At 47.0% G+C, this 6000-nt stretch overlaps 1 pseudogene across 1 annotated transcript; it reads right to left on the minus strand.

The window, feature by feature from the left end:
- Positions 1–202: 202 nt before the first annotated feature.
- Positions 203–2765, minus strand: LOC311141487 (protein myomaker-like; annotated as a pseudogene). The gene is made up of 5 exons: positions 2643–2765; positions 1255–1375; positions 843–989; positions 513–606; positions 203–349 (listed from the first exon to the last, which is right to left on the minus strand). The product of its transcript is annotated as a protein myomaker-like (transcript).
- Positions 2766–6000: the final 3235 nt, after the last annotated feature.

The following is a 6000-nucleotide window of genomic DNA, read 5'->3' on the forward strand; positions in this document are numbered from 1 at the left end:
AGTCAGATGCGCTAGATTAGGGTTGGAGCAAAAACCTACAGGACGGTAGCTCTCCAGGAACAGGGTTGGAGAGACCCGATCTAAGTTACAGTATAGGCACAATTAAACTACTCATTGAACAAGCTGAAATTAACTTGTTCTGTGCTTCCTGCAACATGTTTACAGCACTGAAACCCTGTGCATTGTTGAGATAAAAAGGGTGTCATACACAGCAGAGGAGGGTGTAGCAGCCGAGCTCGTCAGGGTTGCTGTCTGTCCCTGCATAGCGGTTCTTCTTGGGTAGCAGCAGCATGAAGGACACAGCCATAGACAGGTGGTAGAAACTGTGGACATAGGCATGTTACCACTCCTGCAAAACGAATTGAAATCAATCATTCAAAAAAATATATACTTTTTGATGTCAATGTGTTACCACTTGTGCAAGCCGAACACATCTCAACAAGGTTTGACATTTAGTATTGCCTTCATTGTGAATGGCAAGGGGAATTAGGGAGATTGCGTTGTGATGATACCTGAAAGAAGAAGCGGAGCATCAGAGCCAGGGCACCGAAGCAGCATCCAGGTCCCACCTGTTGGGTGTATATGCTCTTTTCTCATTTTCTGTAACTGAAATATGATACAGTCCACAGGATCCGTTTAGAACAACATAGGTTCAGTCGAAGAGATGAGATAATCAATGCAATTCTGCTAGGCAATACCTAAAAAACCAAGCATGAACTTTGGTATATATTTCACATTAACAAGATTATGAGATATCTATCAAATTACTGTAAACATGACAATTTTAGGGCATATTGTTATCAGTGTTTGTCATAGCCATATTGTAAGTTGTCCTCACACACCCATTTGACAGTGATTATGAATACTGCTGATCCTATTGGTCCAGAGTAGATCCCATAGCCCCAGCGGTCCTGGTAGATCCTCAGAGCACAGGTCAACACTCCAAACATGGTCAGAGTAGAACTTTGGCTCATCAAAATCCCCTAAAGCTAATATAAAAATATAGAGAGAGAGGGTGTGAATGTGTGTGTGTCCGCACATGCATGCAAGTGTTCATGTGTGTGTGTAAGACAGAGATTAAAATGTGCATGTGTGTACAGGAGAGCATGAGAGACAGACACAGCACATGCTTCCAAATAACTGTTCAGTGATACTGCATGCAGAGCTCACTTGTTCTCTGAAAATAGTTTTAGCCCACTTAACAACACACCCTGAGGATGGGCCATTACAGTGTCACGATACAATGCTGTTTACACTCAGTTATCAGTGTGACCCAGATAGAGATGGCTGTTCCGTACACGCTGAAGTACTCCAGGATCTCATACTTCATGAAACATATGATGGAGAGGCCTGGCCCGTCACACGCATGGTAAATCTAGGTATATCATGGTAAATCTAGGTACGTCATGGTAAATCTAGGTACGTCATGGTAAATCTAGGTATATCATGGTAAATCTAGGTACATCATGGTAAATCTAGGTATATCATGGTAAATCTAGGTACGTCATGGTAAATCTAGGTATATCATGGTAAATCTAGGTACGTCATGGTAAATCTAGGTACGTCATGGTAAATCTAGGTACGTCATGGTAAATCTAGGTACGTCATGGTAAATCTAGGTACGTCATGGTCAATCTAGGGTTAAACAGATACACAGTAACTTCATTTCTGTTAATTTCAGTTCTGACAGGACACAGTGCCATCAACAAATAGGTAGGTAGGTTAGCAGTGATAGAAACAATCAATCAATCAATCAATTTTATTTTATATAGCCCTTCTTACATCAGCTAATATCTCGAAGTGCTGTACAGAAACCCAGCCTAAAACCCCAAACAGCTAGTAATGCAGGTGTAGAAGCACGGTGGCTAGGAAAAACTCCCTAGAAAGGCAAAACCTAGGAAGAAACCTAGAGAGGAACCAGGCTATGAGGGGTGGCCAGTCCTCTTCTGGCTGTGCCGGGTGGAGATTATAACAGAACCATGCCAAGATGTTCAAAAATGTTCATAAGTGACAAGCATGGTCAAATAATAATCAGGAATAAATCTCAGTTGGCTTTTCATAGCTGATCATTAGAGTTTAAAACAGCAGGTCTGGGACAGGTAGGGGTTCCATAACCGCAGGCAGAACAGTTTAAACTGGAATAGCAGCAAGGCCAGGCGGACTGGGGATAGCAAGGAGTCACCACGGCCGGTAGTCCCGACGTATGGTCCTAGGGCTCAGGTCTCTCAGTTGGCTTTTCATAGCCGATCATTTAGAGTTGAAAACAGCAGGTCTGGGACAGGTAGGGGTTTCGTAGCCGCAGGCAGAACAGTTGAAACTGGAATAGCAGCAAGGCCAGGCGGACTGGGGGCAGCAGGGTGTCATCATGCCCGGTAGTCCTGACGTATGGTCCTAGGGCTCAGGTTGTACACAACGTAAAGGTAGACCCACACTTTAGGTTGTAAACATGCGCCCCTAATAAATGACACAAATGACTGTACAATGCATTTTCTTCAGTATTAAAATGATAATCATAACTTCTTTGAATTTGTCTGCACAATCACTTACAAGTATGTTACACACACTCAGTCCCACTCACAAGCAGTGTCAGTAATACACTAATGCGCGTCGTCAACATCTCAGTGTCTTGTCATGGTTCTTACCACGGTGAAGAAGTAGACCATGTCCTCAATGTGGAAGCCTCTCTTGGTGGCTACACTGGCTGCAGTCAGGAAGACCAGGCTACTGACAGTGGGAGGCAGCATCTTGGCAATGTAGGCCCCCATGGTGGCTAAGGGTAAAATAGTGATACAGGCTAGTAGTGCGCTGTGGCTATCTGGCAGTGCTGGATGGGAAGACGTCCTCAAGTCCCTTAGTCCCAGAGAAATGAGAGAGCTAGTAAGTGGGCAGGGAAATGTACAACAAACACCACACACACTCACACACAGCTGTCCTGAGCCCTTTAAAGTTTAGATGTCCCCCAGCGAGGCAAGGTCACAGTGAGGCCTGAATGTGCACTGTCATCGTAGGACAGCTAGCTGCATACCAGGTCAAGCAGGCACGGCTGGGAGGGGAGAGTGGTCGCATGCCATGACATTGTGGCATATTTGTGAGGAGTCATACAGTATTTCAGGTCAATAGTGAAGCATAAAATAGATTGAAAGCATTGTCATGGGTTTTGTTGTGGTTTAATGATTGCTATTGAGATCCTCATCTCTTGTCAAGTAACTCTAGTCAAGTCAACTTGTTAGCAGTGGATCTGTTGGTCTCCCATACCGAGAAACACTGCTCGTCTGGATGTGCCAATGGTGTAATGATGACCATGCAAAACATTTACATTTTTAAATTTTAGTCATTTAGCAGACGCTCTTATCCAGAGCGACTTACAGTTAGTGAGTGCATACATTTTTCACCATACCAGTCCACCCCAGGCAGCAATCATAAAGCACTTTTTCTTAGTATGTATTTATTGGATCAATGTTTTTCCATAGTCAGTTGTGAATTAGTGAATATAAATAGTGCATGGATATAATTTAATTAATAGAAAGAGTGAGCCCTTCAATTACTGCAGTGGGCTAAATCAGAGTGTTTCTTGGTAGTCTTAAACAAATCTACTTTCAAACAAAAGTATACACCTCACACACATGGTTATGGGCTTACAAAAAAGAAGACACATGTACCATGTCAGATATAGAGTTTACATTTACATTTACGTCATTTAGCAGACGCTCTTATCCAGAGTGACTTACAAATTGGTGCATTCACCTTATAGCCAGTGGGATAACCACTTTACAATGTTTTTTTATTTTTATTTTATATTTTTTTGGGGGGTGGGGTGGCTATAAGGGGGGGGGGGGCGTAGAATGATTACTTTATCCTATCCCAGGTATTCCTTAAAGAGGTGGGGTTTCAAATGTCTCCGGAAGGTGGTGAGTGACTCCGCTGTCCTGGCGTCGTGAGGGAGCTTGTTCCACCATTGGGGTGCCAGAGCAGCGAACAGTTTTGACTGGGCTGAGCGGGAACTGTGCTTCCGCAGAGGTAGGGGAGCCAGCAGGCCAGAGGTGGATGAACGCAATGCCCTCGTTTGGGTGTAGGGACTGATCAGAGCCTGAAGGTACGGAGGTGCCGTTCCCCTCACAGCTCCGTAGGCAAGCACCATGGTCTTGTAGCAGATGCGAGCTTCAACTGGAAACCAGTGGAGTGTGCGGAGGAGCGGGGTGACGTGAGAGAACTTGGGAAGGTTGAACACCAGATGGGCTGCGGCATTCTGGATGAGTTGTAGGGGATTTAATGGCACAGGCAGGGAGCCCAGCCAACAGCGAGTTGCAGTAATCCAGACGGGAGATGACAAGTGCCTGGATTAGGACCTGTGCCGCTTCCTGTATAAGGCAGGGTCGTACTCTCCGAATGTTGTAGAGCATGAACCTACAGGATCGGGTCACCGCCTTGATGTTAGCGGAGAACGACAGGGTGTTGTCCAGGGTCATGCCAAGGCTCTTCGCACTCTGGGAGGAGGACACAACGGAGTTGTCAACCGTGATGGCGAGATCATGGAACGGGCAGTCCTTCCCCGGGAGGAAGAGCAGCTCCGTCTTGCCAAGCTTCAGCTTGAGGTGGTGATCCGTCATCCACACTGATATGTCTGCCAGACATGCAGAGATGCGATTCGCCACCTGGTTATCAGAAGGGGGAAAGGAGAAGATTAGTTGTGTGTCGTCTGCGTAGCAATGATAGGAGAGGCCATGTGAGGATATGACAGAGCCAAGTGACTTGGTGTATAGCGAGAATAGTAGAGGGCCTAGAACTGAGCCCTGGGGGACACCAGTGGTGAGAGCACGTGGTGCGGAGACAGCTTCTCGCCACGCCACTTGGTAGGAGCGACCGGTCAGGTAGGATGCAATCCAAGAGTGAGCCGTGCCGGAGATGCCCAGCTCGGAGAAGGTGGAGAGGAGGATCTGATGGTTCACAGTATCAAAGGCAGCAGACAGGTCTAGAAGGACAAGAGCAGAGGAGAGAGAGTTAGCTTTAGCAGTGCGGAGAGCCTCCGTGACAGAGAGAAGAGCAGTCTCAGTTGAATGACCAGTCTTGAAACCTGACTGGTTTAGATCAAGAAGGTCATTCTGAGAGAGATAGCAAGAGAGTTGGCTAAAGACGGCACGCTCAAGAGTTTTGGAGAGAAAAGAAAGAAAGGATACTGGTCTGTAGTTGTTGACATCAGAGGGATCGAGTGTTGGTTTTTTGAGAAGGGGTGCAACTCTCGCTCTCTTGAAGACGGAAGGGACATAGCCAGCGGTCAAGGATGAGTTGATCAGCGAGGTGAGGTAAGGGAGAAGGTCACCGGAGATGGTCTGGAGAAGAGAGGAGGGGATAGGGTCAAGCGGGCAGGTTGTTGGGCGGCCGGCCGTCACAAGTCGCAAGAATTTATCTGGAGAGAGAGGGGAGAAAGAAGTCAAAGCATAGGGTAGGGCAGTGTGAGCAGGACCAGCAGTGTCATTTGACTTAACAAACGAGGATCGGATGTCGTCAACCTTCTTTTCAAAATGGTTGACGAAGTCATTCACAGAGAGGGAGGAGGATTCAGCAGGGAGGAGAAGGTGGCAAAGAGCTTCCTAGGGTTAGAGGCAGATGCTTGGAATTTAGAGTGGTAGAAAGTGGCCTTAGCAGCAGAAACAGATGAAGAAAATGTAGAGAGGAGGGAGTGAAAAGATGCCAGGTCCGCAGGGAGTCTAGTTTTCCTCCATTTCCGCTCGGCTGCCCGGAGCCCTGTTCTGTGAGCTCGCAATGAGTCATCAAGCCTTGGAGCTGGAGGGGAGGACCGAGCCGGCCGGGAGGATAGGGGACATAGAGAGTCAAAGGATGCAGAAAGGGAGGAGAGGAGGGTTGAGGAGGCAGAATCAGGAGATTGGAGGGAGAAGGATTGAGCAGAGGGAAGAGATGATAGGATGGAAGAGGAGAGAGTAGCGGGAGAGAGAGAGCGAAGGTTGCGACGGCGCATTACCATCTGAGTAGGGGCAGAGTGAG

The sequence above is a fragment of the Coregonus lavaretus genome (genome assembly GCF_964263955.1).
Source record: "Coregonus lavaretus genome assembly, chromosome: 14".
Classification (NCBI taxonomy): domain Eukaryota; kingdom Metazoa; phylum Chordata; class Actinopteri; order Salmoniformes; family Salmonidae; genus Coregonus; species Coregonus lavaretus.